General features: G+C 39.3%; 1 protein-coding gene across 1 annotated transcript in view; it reads left to right on the top strand.

Annotated features, from left to right (window-relative positions):
- Positions 1 to 22,285, top strand: part of PDE11A (phosphodiesterase 11A) — a 419,270-nt gene that overhangs the window by 1,482 nt on the left and 395,503 nt on the right. The window lies entirely within an intron of this gene.

Below are 22,285 nucleotides of genomic sequence, written 5' to 3'. Positions count from 1 at the left end.
GGGGTTATTTAGGCTTGAATCCAGCATTATCTGCAGTCAGCTTTTGACAGGACTGAGCAAGTAGGTTTTTAGTTTGTGAAACAAACAAAAAATGGATAATTTTCTAGCAATTCCAAAGGCAATGAGCAGGGTGAACATGCTAGTTTCAGGGGGAAAAGGAAACCCACCATGCTGTCATCTGCCTTTAATTTTCACAGTGATTTCAACTTGCTATTAGATCCCGAATCTGAAAGCCAGTCTGTTCTAATTTCTTCAGTATCTATTCACTGAGCATAATGAAACTGGATGCCACTTTCTATGGGACTTCTTTGGTGTTCATAATAGTGGAAAGTTCTTATCCTTGGTCATGCAAGTTTTGTAGTCATTGGATGAGCTCTTCTTCCAGTTGTCTAATAAAGCTGCATGTTTCTCTAGAGTTTGTTGCTGTTGCTCAGAATAGCAAAAGTGGTGGGAAGGACACTAAAGGTAAAATTTTCTCTATTTCTTCTGAAAGTTGGCAATATTATGTAGAAAATTGACGAGCTTGTACTGAAACCAAGTTTCATGTTTTTGTGAGATGTCTATCAATATAACGCTTTAATATTAAGGAATGCCTATCAAAATACCATTTTATTTACTTTTTTATTTATTAGATGCATTATTCACTATATCCTTCTTAAAGACTTTGATAGGTTTAGGACAAGCAAGCAGTGAGTGATCTTTAAGAAGTGTCTATTTCTGTATAACCCTAGAAAGCCATGGGAAGAAATAAAAGCATTTAATAATTGATATGTTGAAGATTCTTTAAAAAGTTGAACAATCACAAATTCTTCTCTTTCTCATTATTTCCACATCCTTATTGTGTGCTTGGGCTAAAAAAAATCCCTTCCTAGTAGAATGGCTTGTTATAGCCCAGAATTGCACTCTTTTCTCTTTATTGCCCTTACTTTTCTTATTCTTCCCCAACTGATTTTCTCCATTTCTATAGCTTTTGTTTCTTATTCCCCTCTGTCAGCTCCTAACTTTTATTTAATACTGTTCATATACTGTCTTTTCTTCAAGAGCATAATACTCAGCTTCCTCAGCAGTTAACTTGTCTTCCTGCTTCCTAGAATTGCGGCTAGAGGTGTTACCACAGGCATAGAAAATCAGGTTTTCAGCTGTTGATGTTTCTTCAGGGCCCTACTCTACTCTGAAGACAGAGGGTAAAGGAAAGTTGCCTTTTAATATTTGGGAGCTGACTTGGGGAATGGAGAGTTCTTCTTTTATCCCCCCAGGGTAGTAATGATGGCTGTAAAGACTAGGTTGTTGGGAGGACTGGCAAAAGGCAGGGAGGGGAAGTGTGTTATAGAGTTGAAGATCTTGGTTCACTCTTTGTCTTCATTTTGATCTGCTTAGAAAGTTTCTCTTTTCTTTCTCCATTATCTTCTACCATATATGTCTGTATTTTTAACCTGGTGTGTTTTTCTTCATTTTTACTTCACTACTTTTCTTCAATAAAATTACTTTTTTTTCTTTATTATGGTACACCTGTCACCATTACTGTGACCCTGGGAGAATTTCTTGATCTCTGAGTCTCAATTTACTCATATGCAAAATTGGAATAATAACACCTCTGTGGTCAAGATTATTGTTTTGAAAATAAAATGAGATATTGCATTAAAGCCCCCAAAACAGTACCTGGCACACTTTAATTATTCAAGAAATGGTAACAGTTTATGATGACCATGGTGATATCTAGTTTGCTAGTATTCTTTTTCTTTCTCTTTGTCTAATTTTCCATTTTTTTTCTCCTTATCTGGGGCTGAGATATGAACTCAGCACATCCTGACCAGCCTTATCTTTCCCTAAGCAATACTCCACCCTTAAGTTAAATATTTTAGAACCAACTTTACATTCAAGGAATATAGAAATAGCTACTCTTCCACCTTCTGCTTAAGATTCCTCTAAATGTGATTGATAATACTTGACCACATACTATCCTATCAAAAGTTCTACATTTTGTTTCTTTTAGAACTCATGCAATATAAAACTTTTTATAGAGTTGTATTAATGTTGCATCATTCCCAAGTTCTAGTGTTTTCCCTTCTCCTCTCCATTTCCTGCTGTTATAGATTTCTCTTAATGAAAATTGACGACCTTCCAAATGGATGTTCTTTTATCACAATATTGTTGTAATTCTGAGAGTATACATAAACATCTTGAAGTTTCCATGTAAAAATATAACCATCCTCCCTGATTCTTTATTAACTACTATATTTTTAAGGTGTTTCTCACTCAAGATCAACTAGTGTGCTTTTTTTTCTTCAGGAGATGAACTTTGAAGAACTTATCACATGGAGTTTAAAAATTTAATTATTTGATAAATAAGATTGATGATCCTCTTAGAGGTTCAGAATATGGGTGAGAGAAAGGCATTGAAAACACTTACAAAATTATAATAAACATGGCATCCCAAAGTCAAGAGTAGACTAATGAACTACTAAAGTCGAATAAAAGTTTTGACAGCAAAAAAACCTTCACAGTTTATTTCATTATTTTTCATCACTTTCCTCAATTAGTCCTAAAAATCAGACTTGAAATTAGGAGACAAATAAAGAATTGCAAGTGAAAAAAAATTTATTCTGCGTGTCCAGTATCATAGTGACTGCAATCTACCTTTTTTCCCTGTTATAAGTTATTAAACAACCCACTTTAATATAGTAATGAAAAAATAGCCCTCAAGAGGTTGAAAATAAGAGCACTCAAGTAACAGGTGTTCTCTTTGAGGTTATTCTAAGCATTCAGAATACAGAACTTTAAACATTAATAAAAAGTGTGAGATGATATTTTTGTTAACGTTGATAATGATGATACAGGTGTTTGATGGGCTTTTGGTTTGAAAAGCAGCCAGGATGTTTTGTTAGGTGAGCTGAGAGGAGGAAAGGGGATGACGCAGAAGGGTTATGTAGGTGTGCCAGGCTTTCAGAAAGCCTGATCTATTTGCACAACAGATTCATTTATTCATCATTTCCAACAAACATACACTATACACTGAGTGCCTATTATACCTGAGCCCCGGGTAGGGGCCCTGTGGGTGTACAAAACTAAGAGGACGTGCTTCTTGCCTTCTAGGTACTTCCAAGTTCTTCCAAGTACAAGGTTTTGTACTGTTCACAAACAACTAATGTCAAGCTGTACTATTGATAAATTGATAAATAAATGACACAAACTAAATGGCATTAGTCACAGAGGAAAATGGAGTCACATTGTGACTTGGATCATTATAGAAGACTTCATGGAGGAGGTGTCAGTCAAGCTGGGAAGAGAGTTAGGTTTCACTGTTGGAGATAGCTGTGGAGTAGGGGAAGGCATCCAGGTACAGCAAAATGGCTTTAGCAGAAACACAATAATGAGCAACCCAAAATATGTATAGGGGATAGTGAGTGGTTTAATTTGGCCAAAGTATTGCATATGCTATAGAATGGGTATGCAAAAATAGGATGGGGGCAAAAGAAGAAAGAACCTTGAGTACCTGACTAAAGAATTCAAGCTTCACTAACAGTAAGCCACAGGGAGCCCTTGAGAACCTTTTAGCATGGTCAGAGTGGGGTTTTGGGTAACCTGGTGGCAGTGGCTAAATGGATTGAACAAGGGGAGACTCAAAGCTGTGAAAATAATTAGGACTCTATTATGATGGACTGGTGGAGCCAGATGAACTACTGAACTAAAGCACGAACAGTAGGAATAGATAGCAGAGGACAGATGGGGTTGTCCTGCAGGTGTGAATTTGGGCAAGGAGGGAGGGAAGTCAGTGATGACTCAGAGATTCTACACCTGAGAAATATGGAGAAGGGTAAAGACATCGTTAAAAATAGTTCTTCCTATTTTGGATGAGTAGAGATTCTAAGTAGAGCCAGCTACATAATTTGTGGAGCTCAGTGAAAAATGATTAAGCAGGAGCCTGGCTGGAGAAGTCAATTTTCCCTTCCCAAGGGTCTGCTCCTCCAACCCACAGCAGATGTGTGACCCTCAAGTGATTTTAACCTCCATGCTGAGAAATTCTCAGTACCTGGATTGGGCGTGAGTGAGAGGCCCTTGCTGAGTTGCCTGCTGAATGTGCCATAGTGCTGCCAGCTCTGGGTGGGGATGACCACAGCCTTGCTCCTCTTCATGACGGCATGGGGCATGCGCCTGACCCTCCCCCCACTCCCACCCAGGCCCCAGCCAGGAGCAGAGGGCAATGGCAGATCAGTTGGGCCTCACTCTCAACAGTTTTGACCTGCTTGTGGCTCCTGGTCTCAGGGAAGGGCTGACAAGGGGGTAGGCTGGGTGGGGCCCGGGGTACCAGGGAGCAGGAATCCATGGCCAAGAACCAGTCCTGGGCAGGCAGTGGGAGGGGAGACTGAGTGTGAGCCAAGGCTCCAAGCTCTGGACTCATACACTATTGTTCTGTTGGACTTCATTTACAAAGCACAAGTTCAAAGATAAAATTATTGAGAATTTCACACAGCACAGCATTAAACCTCAAGCAGGGAGCGCCTGTGCAACTGCCCTGGTCACATGCCCAAGAAGCCGGCCCTGATTCTGAGTCATAGTGAGTCTTAGGTGGAAAAGTTCAATTTTATTCCAGCCTAGTATCTACTGCTTTCGCATGGCCTCAGCTCCATTCTAATTAAATTCCGTGCCATTTTCAGTGGCTGGATAGTGCTTTTCTATTTCTGTGTTTCTCATCCTTTCTGCCAGGACTCCTCTTTCTCCATCTTTGTTCATTCATATCTTGCTCTGCCTTCTCATGATATAAGAAAGGAGAGCTGATTGCTTCTCCTTGAAGAGAAGAGATGAAAAACCAAACAAAAAATTATACTGGGAGTTATATTTAAGAATGCATTGCACTGGGACTTCCCTGGTGGTGCAGTGGTTAAGAATCCACCTGCCAATGCAGGGGACACGGGTTTGATCCCTGGTCCGGGAGGATCCCACATGCCGCGGAGCAACTACTCTGTTGAGCCACATGAGCCACAACTGCTGGGCCTGTGCTCTGGAGGCCGCGAGCCACAACTACTGAGCGCATGTGCCTGGAGCCCGTGCCCACACACTGCAACGAAGACCCAATGCAGCCAAAATAAATAAGTTTATATATAAAAAAGAATGCATTGTACTATACTGCTATTATATATAAAATATTAATATAATGATATTTAATAACTTATTTTCACTGAACTTCATTTTTAATTTTATTTTAGAATGATTTCCATTGAAATAAATATATTTAAAAGTGTTTGGTCTCAGAAGGGATTAATTTCATGTATGTAGAAGATTCAGTGGTGAATATGCTTATTCCCTGATAAGCCAGCGATGACCGACATGGGTCTATAGTCCTGTGATTGAATTGCTGAGATTTGCTTAAAAGGCAGATGTTGCTTCCACTCCAACACTAGAATTACAAAGGAGTTTCATGAAATCTCATTTCAACTTTGCACATAGTGTTTTAAAAATTCCCTCAAGGGCTTCCCTGGTGGCGCAGTGGTTGAGAGTCCGCCTGCCGATGCAGGGGACACGGGTTCGTGCCCCGGTCTGGGGAGATCCCGCATGCCGCGGAGCGGCTGGGCCCGTGGGCCATGGCCGCTGGGCCTGCGCGTCCGGAGCCTGTCCTCCGCAACGGGAGAGGCCACAGCAGTGAGAGGCCCGCGTAACGCATAAAAAAAAAAAAAAAAAAATTCCCTTAAGCCCACAACCATGTTCACTAGTCCAGAACCTGAATTGATTTTGTATTTGAAGCAGGAAGCATTTGCTGTTTCAGCCCCTCTTCCTGACAGACACATGATCATAAGAAACACAGTGACAAATTGCATTTGCTGCTTTGAACATGGGGATAGATTATAGAAAAGTACAGTTCCTACAGAATCATGGGGAGGTAATTTAAGGTTAACTTAATTTTTTCCCAGCCCATAATCTAAATGTTTACTAATCTGACCAATTTATTTTGGTTCCTGAGGTTTGGGTCACCCATTTATTTACAGGGCTGGCTTAATTTGGAAGTTAGTGTTTCATGTTTCGTATAGTGTTGAAGAGTCATATGAAGCTTTCCTCTGAAATAGCTTTGAGTTGTTTTATGGAAAGTCAACAAGATCCTTGAGGTCCACTACTTGCTACTTCAGTCACTTATTTTAAGGGTAGTTTGCATTTAACCACATTCTTTTGGAAAGTGGAATTTGAATCACAGAAACAGTTTAGTCATAAAAGAGTGGGTTGGATTTCTAATATTTTAGGAGAAACTTTGGTTTCCGATCATTCACAGGCATTCAGGCTAAATTTATTTGTTTATTTATTTATTTTTAGGATTAAAATAGTAAAGATGTTTTCCTGGCGTAAAAAATGTGTATTTTCTATAATTCCAAGAGTTTCTTATTAATTGGTTGTTTCAGCGGCTGAACAGTGGTTTCACATATTAATGATAAATTCTGTTTTCTTTCCTAAAACATAGCTTTAGGCTGTTGCAAGTTTAGTTCAAAAGATCTTTTTCACCTGAGTGAAAAAAATGAGGAACCTTTGAGATACCTCTTTAGGGTATCAAGTTTTAAAAAATGTAAACATGATAGAAGGGAAGTGGAAGCTCCACTGTTGATTAACAATAACTCTATTTATGGAGCACTAACTACGAGCCTGGAATTAGCTCTTCAGCAAGCATTGCCTCTTTTAATCCTCTCAACAGTCCCCATAGGTAGCTTATTCCCACCCCTATTTTACAGAAGGAGAAACTAAGGCTTGGGAGGTTAAGTAATTTGTTCAAAGTCACTCAGCTGGTAAGTGAGGGAGCTGGGATTCAAGCTGAGGTCTTCAGATTGCAGAACCTTCATGCCCGGCCACTCTTGTTGTGACCTCTGCTGACCATTAACTGTTGGGTGTACATTCAGGTCTGTCCCTTTGCTTTCTCCTTTTCTCTGCCAGTTTAAATCCTCTCATCCCTTAAAGCCCATCTTCATGAAACTCTTGGTGATCCTCGCCACATCCCACGTAAACTGGATATAATCTCTCCCTCTTTTGAACTTCTGTAATGCTTTAAATATACTCCTTTCTATTTTCTTAATATTATAAGTGTTTGGGTATATAAATGACTACTTGACTGTGAACTCAAGGTCATGACTTCTCATTTTTCACTGCACTATAGGGCTTAATGCAAGGTTTTCTATTCAATTGAGTAAAATTACCACTGATACCTCCTTGTGTGGTCAGTTCAGCCACCTCTAAGCAGAAATTTCAGCCTATTCAGCCAATATAGCTAATATTATTCAGCTAATATAGACAGTTAAACCAGGAAATTCATTTCATGAACACATCTTTTAATTATTTGGACATTATTTTATAAATTTTTAAAAATAGAACTTATAAAGCCCGGATAACTGGTGAATTATCTGAACTGCTTTTCTGCATTAATTGATCTTTCTTTTAAAAATTTATTTTATTTATTTATTTTTGGCTGCGTTGGGTCTTTGTTGCTGCACGCTGGCTTTCTCTTGTTGTGGTAAGCGGGGACTACTCTTTGTTGCGGTGCGCAGGCTTCTCATTGCGGTGGCTTCTCTTGTTGCAGAGCACGGGCTCTAGACGCGCAGGCTTCAGTAGTTGTAGCGCACGGGCTTAGTTGCTCCACGGCATGTGGGATCTTCCCAGACCAGGGCTCAAACCCGCGTACCCTGCATTGGCAGACGGATTCTCAACCACTGTGCCACCAGGGAAGCCCTGCATTAATTGATCTTTATGTTAATTGCTGGGCCCTCATCTCCTCATCCCTTCCATTGTTTTCCTGTTTGTTTTTTTCTTTCACTTCATTTCATGTGGAGACCATATTATAGAGAAAGTAGGCTGTCGCTGACCAAATGGTAACAACTAGCAACAGCCCACTGCCAGCTTCTTCTAGGCAAAAGCATTGGGTGAAGCATGACTGTTCCAGCTAACTAAAATTTCTAGTTTTCTCATGACTGCTTCATTCATACAGTATAACTTACTGAAGGTAAAACCCCTTCCAGCATTAGGCCTTGAAGATGTTAGGAATTTTTCTTTGAAAATATTTTCAGATATGGGAGATTATATTGACCAACCTTATACTTATTTATAATGGGCTTATGAAGTCCTATTATTATATTGACCAACCTTTCAGGAACATTGAATTTTCAGGTTTATTGATTACATATCTTATGTTTCATATACGCCCAAAAAGTCTCATAAAACTTTTAACTTCTGAGATGGTTGCCTTTACATCCTACTCTTTCCAAGATGTAGTTATTTAGATATGCATTGAGCATGTCCAAGTGAGAGCATCTCTATCCTTTCTGATCCTTACAGTAATCAAATTTGGCTGTTGGCTACACCTCCTCCTCAGTCCACCTCCCAGAAGAAATAATAAGGTATTTAAGGGTAAACAGTATAGCTAGTCTTGCTATGTAGAAATTAACTGCCACTCCTAGATCTGAAGAGGAGAGTGCAACTACCAGAGCCTCTCTCTCAGAGGTTCTGAGAGAGAGTTACAGCAGTGGGAGAGCCAGAGCTGTGGCCCTGGGAGAGAGGAACTCAGACACTGGCAAACCATGACCTGGACGAGAGAGAGCCGGGGAAACATTACCCTCCTCAAAACCTCTGTCTCCTGCCAGCGCCACTCATTGGTTGAACCCAGCCTTGCTTGAGGCCAAGAGGGCAAAGGGAGCCCTGGTGCAGTAGGTCATAGGAGTCAGCCTTCTGGCACAGAACAGGGCAGTGAAAGGTGGCAAGTGCATCTGGAGAGACAAATGGGGACTATCCAGAGTCACCAGGGATATTAGTTTACTCACCAGGGATGTAAGTATAGGAAGCCCAAGTCGGGTAGTAATATCCTTCACTGAACACTAAATTTCATCAGTCTATAGAGCATAGTGATTGAAATCTATCGAAAACAAGTTCAGAAATGCTGTAGTGGTATTTGACTGTCTTATTCTCTCCAAGTAGTTTTGTTTATTCCTGGCATCCTATTTCTCAGAAGAAACCCTATAGGAGGGCCAAAGACACCTACAGGGAAGAAGTGACATTGGTCTAGTTTATGGAACCTCTTCCCTGCAATGCCTAATTAAGCCCATTTGTTTGAGAATTAAAATCTTAGATCACTAATCACTTTGTTAAACTGTAAAGGACATCAGAGTGTAAGAGAACATGTTCTAGACTTGGAAACAGGAATCTTGGACTCTATTCTCAATTCTGCCTTAATTTTTTCAGCTATAACATAAGGATGATATGTTCAGACACATCTAGCCCATATGGTATTTTGTAAGGATCTAATCATTTGATTCTAATGAGATAATTGGAAAGCATATTTAAAAGGGTAAAGTAAGAAATGTAAGACCGCTCTCTCATATCGTCCCAGCTTACCCGTCCCCCTCCCCGTGTCCTCAGGTCCATTCTCTACGTCTGCATCTTTATTCCTGTCCTGCCTCTAGGTTTATCAGAACGTTTTTTTTTTTTAGATTCCATTTATATGTGTTAGCATATGGTATTTGTTTTTCTCTTTCTGACTTACTTCATTCTGTATGACAGACTCTATGTCCATCTACCTCACTACAAATAACTCAATTTCATTTCTTTTTATGGCTGAGTAATATTCCATTGTATATATGTGCCACATCTTCTTTATCCATTCATCTGTCAATGGACACTTAGGTTGCTTCCATGTCCTGGCTACTATAATAGTGCTGCAATGAACACTGTGATACATGACTCTTTTTGAATTATGCTTTCCTCAGGGTATATGCCCAGTAGTGGGATTGCTGGGTCATGTCATCGTTCTGTTTTTAGAACTAATACTGTTCTCCATAGTGGCTGTATCAATTTACATTCCCACCAACAGTGCAAGAGGGCTCCTTTTCTCCACACCCTATCGAGCATTTATATTTTGTGAATTTTTTGATGATGGCCATTCAGACTGCTGTGAGGTGATACCTCATTGTAGTTTAGATTTGAATTTCTCTAATGATTAGGGATGTCGAGCACCCTTTCATGTGTTTGTTGGCACTCTGTATATCATCTTTGGAGAAATGTCTGCTTAGGTCTTTGGCCCATTTTTAGATTGGGTTGTTTGGTTTTTTTTGATCTTGAGCTGCATGAGCTGCTTGTAAATTTTGGAGATTAATCCTTTGTCAGTTGCTTCATTTGCAAATATTTTCTCCCATTCTGAGGGTTGTTTTTTCGTCTTGTTTATGGTTTCCTTTGCTGTGCAAAAACTTTTAAGTTTCATTAGGTCCCATTTGTTTATTTTTGTTTTTATTTCCATTTCTCTAGGAGGTGGGTCTAAAAGGATGTTGCTGTGATTTAAGTCATCGAGTGTTCTGCCTATGTTTTCCTCTAAGAGCTTTATAGTGTCTGACCTTACATTTAGGTCTTTAATCCATTTTGAGTTTATTCTTGTATATGATGTTAGGGAGTGTTCTAATTTCATTCTTTTACATGTAGCTGTCCAGTTTTCTCAGCACCACTTATTGAAGAGGCTGTCTTTTCTCCATTGTATATTCTTGCCTCCTTTATCAAAGATAAGGTGACCATAAGGGCCTGGGTTTATCTCTGGGCTTTCTTTCCTGTTGCATTGATCTATATTTCTATTTTTGTGCCAGTACCATACTGTCTTGATTACTGTAGCTTTGAAGTATAGTCGGAAGTCAGGGAGCCTGATTGCTCCAGCTCCGTGTTTCTTTCTCAAGATTGCTTTGGTGATTCAGGGTCTTTTTTGTTTCTGTACAAATTGTGAAATTTTTTGTTCTACTTCTGTGAAAAATGCCATTGGTAGTTTGGTAGGTATTGCATTGAATCTGTAGATTGCTTTGGATATTAGAGTCATTTTCACAATGTTGATTCTTCCAATCCAAGAATATGGTATATCTCTCCATCTGTTTGGATCATCTTTAATTTCTTTCATCAGTGTCTTATAGTTTTCTGCATACAGGTCTTTTGTCTCCTTAGGTAGGTTTATTCCTAGGTTTATTCCTAGGTATTTTATTTTTTTTGTTGCAATGGTAAATGGGAGTGTTTCCTTAATTTCTCTTTCAGATTTTTCATAATTAGTGTATAGGAATGCAAGAGATTTCTGTGCATTAATTTTATATCCTGCTACTTTGCCAAATTCATTGATTAGCTCTAGTAGTTTTCTGGTAGCATCTTTAGGATTCTCTATGTATAGTATCATGTCATCTGCAAACAATGACAGTTTTATTACTTCTTTTTTTTCAATTTGGATTCCTTTTATTTCTTTTTCTTCTTTGATTGCTGTAGCTAAAACGTCCAAAACTATGTTGAATAATAGCAGTGAGAGTGGGCAACCATGTCTTGTTCCTGGTCTTAGAGGAAATGGTTTCAGTTTTTGACCACTGAGAACCATGTTGGCTGTGGGTTTGTCATATAGGGCCTTTATTATGTTGAGGTAGGTTCCCTCTATGCCTACACTCTGGAGAGTTTTTATCATAAATAGGTGTTGAATTTTGTCAAAAGCTTTTTCTGCATCTGCTGAGATGATCTTATGGTTTTTCTCCTTCAGTTTGTTAATATGGTGTATCCCATTGATTGATTTGCATATATTGAAGAATCCTTGCATTCCTGGGAAAAGCCCTACTTGATCATGGTGTATGATCTTTTAATGTGTTGGATTTTGTTTGCTAGTATTTTGTTGAGGATTTTTGCATCTATGTTCATCAGTGATATTGGCCTGTAGTTTTCTTTTTTTGTGACATCTTTGTCTGGTTTTGGTGTCAGAGTGATGGTGGTCTCGTGGAATGAGTTTGGCAGTGTTCCTCCCTCTGCTATATTTTGGAAGAGTTTGAAAAGGATAGGTGTTAGCTCTTCTCTAAATGGAAACAGCCAATTTTATTCTTTAGATATTGCCTCAAAATAATCAGAATCAAGCATTCATGTATGTATCAATAGGAATATAACAATATTAATTGCTTCTTGTAGCAACCTTGCGAGGTTGTATAATTTAATGCGGAATCATATGGAAATAATTTAATGGAAAATGATATGAAAGATATGAAAATATAAAATGAAATAGATATGCTTTCTCTCTAGCAAGTGAAGCCAAAATTTACTTCCAAGTCACCTCCTCTCTTTACTCGTGGCTGTTGATATGAGCTTCCTCCTTGATTGCTACCTGTGCACCTACCACAGTATCTGGCATATAGGGCATATAGTAGGTTCTTTTTAAATTATATTTGAATGAAGAGAAGAGCCCTTATTACAGCCTTTATTTCATCTCAAGAGTAACATACACTGATGGGACCATTATGTCAGTTCGAGTGTCTCAACAGTGGCACTATTGACATTTTAGACTGGATAATTCTTCGTTGGGGGAAAGGGGGGCTGATCTGTGCATAGAAGGATGTTTAACAGCATCCTTGGCCTCTGCTCACTAGATGCCTGCCAGTCCTGACAATTAATAATGTCTCCAGACACTGTCAGTTGTCCTCTGCGGGCAGTTCCTCCCCTTTTTAGAAACCGCTGATGTAGAACAATTTGGCAATAATCATGTACTGCCTTAGGAATATTTACAACTTTTGATGTAGCAATTCCAGATGGCCCTAAGGAAATTTTTATGGGTATGTGCAAAGATTTGTCTATATGAATACTCACCACAGTCTTATTTATAATAGTGTAAACATATCAACCCAAACATCCAACTAGAGGGTTGGATAAATAGACTATGATACATATAAAATGGAATATTTAATCAGAGGAAATTGCTCAGACACTATTAAGTGAGCAAAGCATATTTAGAAAACAATAGCACCCCAGTTTTCTTAACAGTAACAACAAAAGCATGAGATAAGGGGTTGAGTTTACAATCAGACAGACTGGATTCAATTCCCAGTTCTACCACCTAAAAGTTATATCATATTTCACTTCTCCAGTTGTTAGTTTCTGCAATCCTAAAGTGGGAATATTGATTCCTGTCTTAAAAGGTTGTTCTCAGAGTTAAATAAAATTATATATGAAAAGTTTAACATTCTGTTTGTTACCTTTTGAAGACTCAGTGAAAAGTAATTACAATAGCGCCTGCGGAAAGGCTGTAAGGTGATAAGCCAAAACATTAATAGAGATGATCTCAGAGTGGTGGGCTTATTTTTCTCTTCTCTTTTGTGTTTTCTATTTATTTTTCTGAAATTTCCACATATGTATTAATTGAGTAACTGTAGTTGCTTTAATAAATACACCTCCTAAGCGCGGTGGCACACCGTGGTAACACAACAGAAGCTTATTTCTCATTCTTCCTAAGCTCAGCAAAGTCTTCCTGATTGATGGGTAGCTCTCCTCCAAGAAGGGATTCTTTCTGTCCTAGGTCTTCACACCTTCAAGCTGGGGCTTCCAAGGTTGCCCTCAGCATCAACATCTTTTCAGCAGATGAGGGGAGAAAGAAATGGACAAATGAAGCAGGAGGACTTTGTGGGTCAGGTCTGGAAATGGCACATATCATTTTCTGCTCCCATTTCATTGATTTTCTAGACTCTAGAACTCAGGCAGGTAGCCATACCTAACTGCAGGAAGGCTGGAAAATGTAGTGTAGCCTTGTTCCAAAGTGACTCCCAGCCTCAGATCCCATCTAACTAATTCATGTAGCTCAAAGTGCAGGACCTTCAAGTGGGGAGCCGTCTCCTCTAGTGGATCCCCCTGGTTTTCACAGGCTGGGATTCATGTACATGATTAATTGCCTACAACAAGATTTGAGAGGGAAAATCAGCTGGGCTTTGGAAAAGGGGGAGAAGATTCTTGCTGTTTTATTTGATGTTGTTGAGAATGGATTCAAGAATAGGACTCTGCAGGCAGGAAGTTTGCTAAGGAGGTTGTTGCCTCTAAGCTCAAAGGTCTGAGGGTTAAAAGGTCAAGGAGTGGGGCCAAACCTGCCTACATAATTTGTGGGACCCAGAGAAAAATCAAAATTGGGGTCTTGGCAGAGATCAGGGAAGTCAGTCTCCCCAGGCCAGCCACCAGATTGCAGTCTCTGTGCCAGAACATGCTCTCTGTCCCTGGATCATGGTTGGGTGAGAGGCCACGGCAGAGTTGCTTACTGAGCATACCGAGATGCTATCAGCCTGGTGGGGACAGCCAGCACGTTATTTCACCCTGAGACATTTCAGTATCCATGCCCGTGACCTCACTGGGAATGGAGAGCAACATCAGAATGTGGACACCCGCCCCCATCACATCACCCGTCAACCAGACCCTGTTGCAGCCCTGGATAGAGGAAGTAGAGGTCATGGGGCTGAGGCAGGGATGGGAGGCTGAGAAACCATCAGGTAGCTGGATGGTGTGTGAGCCCCCGGAGCATGTTCCATCTGACTTAACCTACAAAACAAATTCAACTTAAACTTCAAGTGGCAGGACAGGAAGGGGTCTTCTCAACATGGGGCACTGTGACTACACTGGATGCTCATCCATAAAGCCATTTAGGGTTGGCACCTATACTTTGACTTTAAGAATAAACAATGAGGATGGCAAACTCCCCATGAAAATTTTTTTCCCACTTACTTCTGTAGCACTTTGCCCATATGACGCTTGCTATTTATTCAATTTTTGGTAATTTCAATTTTGGCTCACCTGTCTTTCTCTCCATTAAGCTGTGAGCTCCTTGAGGGCAGATGCTATGACTTTCTTAGCTTTGTAGCACCCCGTGTGTGGCCCAATGCCTAGCTCGTAGTTGGGTACTCAACAGATACTTGTTGCGTAAATAAGTGAGAAAAAGGAATGTAATTGAGAATTTGGTCACAAGGGCAAGTGGCCTAGGTACTAGTACCAGGTTACAGGTCAGATTAAGACCAGGGGTTTAGCTAATAATGCTGAACTAGGCTACTTATAGGCCAAGGGTCCTTTCATTGTCCTAAGCAGAGGGAAGGGTTGGGTTCCCAGGTCAAGTGTCAGGTACAGGGCTCTAGTGGTCCAGGCTCTGAAAGTTAGAGAGATGAAGGCACAAGGAACCAAGCATTTCATCTATTATCAGTAAAAAAGAGGAATTAGCAGAGTTGGGAGGATAAGTGAAAGAGAAAAAGGATACCAACTATGACAGCAGTCCCAGGGCTTTGAGAAAATAGTGATTATGTAGTTAATAATGGCAGCGTTGGAACAAAGAGGATATTGTCTACTTTTCATATGTTTATTTAAATGGCAATAGTGATGTCTTTTAGGCAAGGCAGGTGATTTGCTAGGGAGAGTATAAAAGGTCAGACCGGGAGCTCTCTGATTTCTGGAGTGGTAATTTCAACCAAATTCATGCATGTAAAGAGCCCAGCACCAAGCTTTTGATGAAAGCAATGCACTACCACTACCACCATTTCCATTTCTCCCCCAAGAACCAGAAGTATTAATATTTATGTTTCTCTAGTCTGTACTTGTTTCCAGGAAGCATCCTCCAAGATTGTCAGATTCTTTTTTGGACTCTAGATATTTTAATTTGCATTATCTATCATTACCTTAGAAAAGATTCAGTCCTTTGAGAAGTATGCAATTCTTCAAAAGTCATCTGTGACCAATTGTGTTAAACTGTTAAATGACATTCCCACAGACAGTTATCACAATTGTTACCACTTCAAAGTTCAATGGAATGATACTGTCAACAAGTGCATTTACCTAACATAGTTCAGAATCTTCTGAACCACTGGCTTGCCCCAACCTCTTTCCTTTTCCTCTGTCTTCCTCTTTTTTCCTTTCCTCTCTCATTTCTTTGTCTTATGCTTTCCATTTCCTCTTTTCTGACATTCCGCACCTGTCTTCCTTTTTTGTAACTGCTTCCCTTTGTGCCTCCCAAATTTCCCTCTCTTTTCCCCCTCCCTATCCTATTCTCCCCCAGCCATCCTTCAAATTGGCTATCTCTCTTTTTCCTTATTCTTTCTTCTCTTTTCCATGTCTTCTTCTTGCCTTCTATGATATTACTGACTTGAACATAAAGCAGATATAACATGAAAATAAGTTTCAGTTATAATTTCCAAATCAAAGTTTAAAATCTCGTAGACCTACCTCAGAAAACAATTGAGTTTCTTTTTTACGTCCATGTGGCCCGTGATTAGTATCTCTCTTTTAAATTTTAAAATTGGGTACATGGAATATTTGTCTTTCTTTTAAAACACACAAATTTTAATTACATTTCAAACTGTTAACCCATGTGGCCCATGGTTGTAATTTAGTTCCTGTAGGTGAATGCCTTGCAATGTGAAAAAGACCTTGCCCCTGAAGTATTGTACATTCTAAGTAGAACAAGTGACAGGGAAATTGGTATTTAAACACTTGGTATACAATATCCAGGCTTTTATTAAAGTGAGAACAATGATAAATATTATTTCTTTGGTATTTCTCTTAGCCTAGTATCCACCAGGAATTCTTAGCAACAGTGACACAGAAGTTACCATGCCAGCAGTTCTCAGACTGATTGATTATTTGAGGTTTTGCCTCTGTTAACCTAAAGTTCCTGCTGGTGAATGTCCTCTTCAGGGTATTTTTTTTTTCTTTTTTTCCTTTTCCTTTTGTAGGCAGAAAAGAAATATTTTCCATCCTCCTGAATCCACTAGGAAGCATGTGGGATTTAATCACCTCTGTTATTATATTGCTTCTCCCCCAATGTACTAACACTCTGAAACTTGCTTAATCATTTGTAAAATTTAGCCACAGGACTTGCTGCTGCCCTTCTGTGACAATCCATCACAGGGAAGGTCCACCAAACTTTATAAGCTGTGTGACTCTGTTTCCTAGAGTAGATGTTTTCTCTTGACTGAAAACCACATTGAACCTTAACATCTGTATCTTGCTTCCTCCTTTCTAGCAGAACGTAATACCTGGCTTGTGTGTGGAAGTGTTTTTTTTTAAATTGTCATTCCAGCTTTATGAAAGATAATTTTTTTCCCATCCTTGATAAAGGAAGCCATTCTTTAGAATGTGTTTCCAATTCTCAAGTTCTGTATAAATGTACAAAGCTAAAGAATAGGGCAGTTTTTCAATATTTGAAATAGGAAAATTTGACTAAATGAGCATTAGACTACTTTTTTTTCCTTTCTTTTCCTCCATGCCTGTCACCTTTGATAAACCACTGTTTGCCTAAGGAGACATATATAATAAGATATCTATAATAATTATTATTATAAGAGAAATATTAATTTATCCATTGTTTGGTGTTCTCTTTGCAGAAATTCCATCTTTAAGTTCCTTAGTCAGTGCATTTGGAACTAAAAGTAATGTTTCCTATATTTGAATATTAATTTGAGCCTGGTATTTTTTCAGGATTATCTCATGTGATCTTCATAATAATCTGATGAGAAGGGGGGGAGTGCATGTTATCTTCTCCCTTTTTTAGATTAGGAAACAAGCACTGAGGCCTTTTCCGGAGACCACATGGCCATAAGTGTTAGACTTAGGATTCTCTATTCCTCTATCACTGTTTCTTCTACTCTTGGCTTTGAGAAGACCCAGTAAACAACATCTCTCTTTCCTACCCTGATCTGACGTAGATGAGAAATAAGACAAAAGAGGAAATGGGACACCAAAATATCACATTTACAATTTACTAACCAGATGCTGGAGTATGAGCTTATAATACCTCCAAAATTAAATAGCCCTACACTCCCAGATACAGAAAAAGCTGGATGCCTACAGTCCTCCCCACAAGAGAGGCCCATCCCTTTGAAACGTACAGCACTGAGGAACAGAGCAGAGGCATGCTTCCTGTGGGCAGAAGATTAAGAGGAAGAAGGGGTTGGCGATGCATGCCCAATTAGTCTCCCTAGTACCCTAATAAGGTAACTCACCCTACCTCCTTGGGGAGGAGCAAGGAGATGGTACAAAGGCTGGCGAGCTTAAGGGCGATCTCTCCTCATGAAATCCAAAGAAGGAGGAAAGAGTTGTTCCTCCTCTCACATATGCCATGCCATCTCTCAAATAGATTGTCATATCTGAAACACTGAGAGCACTCTGTCCTTCACCACCTTGACCTGCAACATTCTCCTGTCCCTATCTTATCTTCCTTATCCTCAGTTACCCAAGCCAGAAACGTAGCTGTCATCTTTGATTCCTTCCTTTATTCACCCACCATACTCAATCTATCAGAAAGTCCTTTTGATTCAGTCTTTAAAACAGATCTCAAGTCCATCCATTTTTCTCCATCTCTACTGCCACAACTCCACTCCAAGTCCCCATTTTCTTTCACCTAGATGATTGAATCTGCCTCATAATGGGTCTAATTCCACTCTTAGCCATTTCCCACAGAGAATGTTTATGAGGCAACAAGGAGCCCAAGCAATGGATAGGAAAGTGGGACCAGATTTTTCGAGAGACTTGTTATCTTAGTTACCTTCACTTTGAAGGCAAAGAACCATAGAAGACCTATGAGCAGGAGAGGGACACAGATCTGGGCTGCCCTGCACTCATCACCCTTGGGAACTTGGGCAGATGCCCTGCTCTCTGTGCACCTCAGAACCTTCATATGTAACATGAGAGAGCTGGGAAAATGATTTCTGAGAGTCTTCAAGCTCTAAAATTTAATCTTAATTACGGAATCGAAGAGCAGAAACCTAACAAAACAATACTGGATATGAGTTGTAAAATTAACAGTTTTGTAACAAGGCATGCTTAGTTTTGAATAAGACTCATGTCTGAGCCACTCATAGTGTTACCAGTGGCTGCTCTAGAATGTTACCGGAGGGGCTCAGGACTGCCACCTGGCTGTCAATATAGTCTAGGGGACTTGTAATAAAGCTCTATTTGTATAGCTACACATTATCTTTACATATCTTTGGGAAGGCTGGAGATAAGCCATTCCTTGGTATTGTCACTGGGTGGTATCTTTAGGAAAGAAATGATTTGGGTTCAGGATTGCATTCTGGGTCTTCCCATTAACTGCAATAGAGGAGATAGCCAACTATTATGTAATAGGATCTGAGTGTCTTCATCTCCAAATCAGAAATCAAAGAAAGTTTTTCTGCATAATTATTCCAATCTAAGGACATTAATGAGTCCACAGGAGCAAGATAGGCCCTAGACAGAGGAACAGTGGGTAAAAAATATCAGGCAATGATCTTTGCCCCAAACTAACAACTTCACAACCTATAATTCTACTATCATAGCTTAATTTCCCTCAGTATTTCTGGTTTTTCCCACTGTAAGAATCTCCAAACATCTCTGAGAACCCATCAGCTGTGAACAAGTTAATTAGCAGTTAACATGAACAGAAATGAATTGACCACTTGGTAAGAACAATAATGGGACCAGGATAGGTTCAAGGACTGAGAAGAGTAAAGAAAAGCTACCAAGGAACCGACAACGACCAGACTAGTTCAGCTTTGCCAAAGACAAACCATGTTTAAGTCACGTCTGCCTGACTTCAATGGGGGCAGTTAAGAGCCTTCCTCTAGACATCCTCTAACCTTCTAACTTTATGACTTTATCATTCTGAAGTTCTGACCCCAATTCTTACATTATGAAAACAAACAAGGAATTTAAATAGAAAGAAAGCATTGATGATTCTTTTCAGAGGTCAATCACCTTTTCAACATATTTCTATATATTTGTTAGACAAATGCTCCAGGATTATACTGTAAGGTTTATAATAAAATCTTCCAAAAACGCCTCTTCATGTGGAGTAAACCTGACACAAGATAATGGCACAAGAAGAGACTTCTGCTAGTAAAACTTCATCCTTACATTTTATAGTCCTTAAAGTACCAACTGCTAATAGAATTTTTCAATTAACACACAGGCAAAGAACTCATTTTCAACTGGACTAAGCAAACCAAAGAAAAATTAATATGCTATATTCTAGGCACTATGCTAAGATTTAGTTATCTCATTTAATCCTCACAAAGCTCTGTGAGATAGGTATCATTACTTTCCACATTTTACATGTGAAGAAACTGGATTTTGGGAGGTTTAGTAAGTTGCCAAGGTTTACAAAGCTAGTAAATGGCAGAGCCAGGATCCAAGCCCAGGTTGTCTAACTTTGTCAAGACTGCACACTTTTACTACTATGGGAGATATTAAGGATTATACTCATGTCTTGTTCAGGTATTCAAGTTTGTAATAGTCCTGCCCATGAAAGAAGACGGCTCCTTGACAGAATAGGAAGTTCAAAAATCTATTAGAATGCCTTTCAGAAGGTGTGTTAGCAATTTACATCCATTGACATGAGGAGTTGTTGATTATTTACAAGCAAAGATCACAGGAATTGTATCATGTTTGGAGAGTTTGGGACATGATGACTCAGGAGACTTCACTGCATGCAGTATAACCCATTAATGCCTGTGAAGGCAAAGTAATAAAAGTAGTAAGAGCTAACATTTATAAGACACTTACTGTTTGCCAGGTATTGTCTTAAGCACTTTACATAGTTCACGCAACAATTTTGTAAGGTAGGTCTATTATCAATCTATTGTACAGTTGAAGTAACTGAGGTACAGAGAGGTTAAGCAACCTCCCCACGATCACACTGCTAATAAGTTGGAGAGCCAGGGTTTGATCCCAGAATGTTTGGGGCCACAATTTGTGTTCTTGAGAACCACTACCTGCAGCCTCTGTTGTGGTGTGTAAACAATGAGTAATGAGCTATTCAACATCTTTTCATAATGCCCTTTACCAAAGTTGTGAGACAACTTTGACAGGGACTACACAGTTGATATTTCTGGAAGCTGGGTTGTGAGTATACAACATGGATAGTTCCTTTAAAGATGAAAGGTTTGAAAAACATCACAACTGCTTAGTACCGAAACCTACCAAGAAAATCTGTTTACATCATTAGGATTTAACTGGAGGAAATTGTTAACAGATTTCCTGTGATATTTGAGAGATATTGATAATTTTTAAGGCAGAGATAGAATTATTCTCTGAAGATCTTATAATTGCATATATCCATTGTAGAGTAAGAGATGTATACCTGTTTCCAAGAAAAGATCTGGAGCTCTGGAGTATATAAGCAAGCCAATTATCCTAGAATAAATTGCTGTGAAACTTTTTGGAAACTATAGGTGAACTGTAAGTAAGGCATTGGAGTTAATAGCCATAACAGTGATTTATTGGTTCATCAGCTTTTTCCTGTTTGGCTAGAGGGGAAGTCCTTTGGGGGAATTTGTTGCTTTAGTCATGGGTTTGTTTGAGTGCTGGGGACAGACACCCACTGAAGCAATCAGAAGTAATAAGTGGGGTGAGGGATAACATCCCAGACATAACATATAGGGAAATATCACAGAACTCAAGACAGGAAGTAAGTCAAGCCTTGTGGGGACAGAACTTGAGAATTGGAGAGTTCCTAATGCTTCTAGTCTGATTCCTGTTCTGTATTCTGAATGTGGTGGTATATTTGTGTGGAACTTGATGATTTATAAAATGCTTCAACCTACACTATCTCAATTCATTGTTACTGCTGTGAAAGGTAGGAATCATTATCCTCATTTAAAAAAGTGAAGAAACTGAGGCTTAGAAAAATTAAACGGACCAGAATTTTGGAGCTAAACAGTAGCAGAGCTGGGATAGGGAATTTAGGACTTCTGTCATCACATCCAGCGTTTTTCACATTTCCCAAGAACTTCCTATATGACCGTGATCATGAGAGGTTTAACTCAGGGGAACATATGAGGAAATCACACATTGTACTTGCATATCATCCTTCTGTTTTTGGAAAATAAAATCAAATTGGGATTCTAGCTTCACTTTCTTTGGTCATTTCATCTTTTCTGTGAAATGGGCTGCACCTGGGGAAAGATATTTGCAATTCGTGGTGTGCCTACTCTTCATGAAACAAGAGCTTCAAGCTTTTGGGAGGCTTACTTGATTCTTCTGTGTTTTCCTTCTACGGAAGTCAACCTTTGCTAATATATTTAATTATAGACTAGAAAAAAATGTGACCGTGGTGTTGAGCTGGCCAGCAAGAAGAATGACAAACAGTATTAACTTCTGACTCTGTTCTAGTACATTAAATTGAACGTAAACTGTTGTTTATTACCACTGACAGATCTCTTTATGGTTTTGGAGCTGCATTTAACAACATGGGCAGTGGCCTGGAGCACAAATGGCTAACTCTTCAAAGTAACATAGTATGGTAAAAAAATGCCCAAGCTTTAGACTCAAGCATCTCTGAGTTATTCACACTCTAGCACAGTTATTGGTAAATTACTTACATGATGTAAGTTAGTTACCTTTTCGCCTCAGGTTCCTTGTGTGTATAATGGGGCCAGTCATATTCACTTTGCATGGCTGTTGTGAATATTATATGAATGTAAAACACCTGGCCCAGATACTGGGTCCATGGTAGGCTCTTGGTAAATGATAGCCATCATTCTTATTATCTGAAGAATCGCTT

This window comes from Phocoena phocoena, chromosome 7 (assembly GCF_963924675.1).
Source record: "Phocoena phocoena chromosome 7, mPhoPho1.1, whole genome shotgun sequence".
Classification (NCBI taxonomy): domain Eukaryota; kingdom Metazoa; phylum Chordata; class Mammalia; order Artiodactyla; family Phocoenidae; genus Phocoena; species Phocoena phocoena.
Note: the sequence above shows the minus strand (reverse complement) of the source record. Positions and strands in the feature narration are given on the sequence as shown.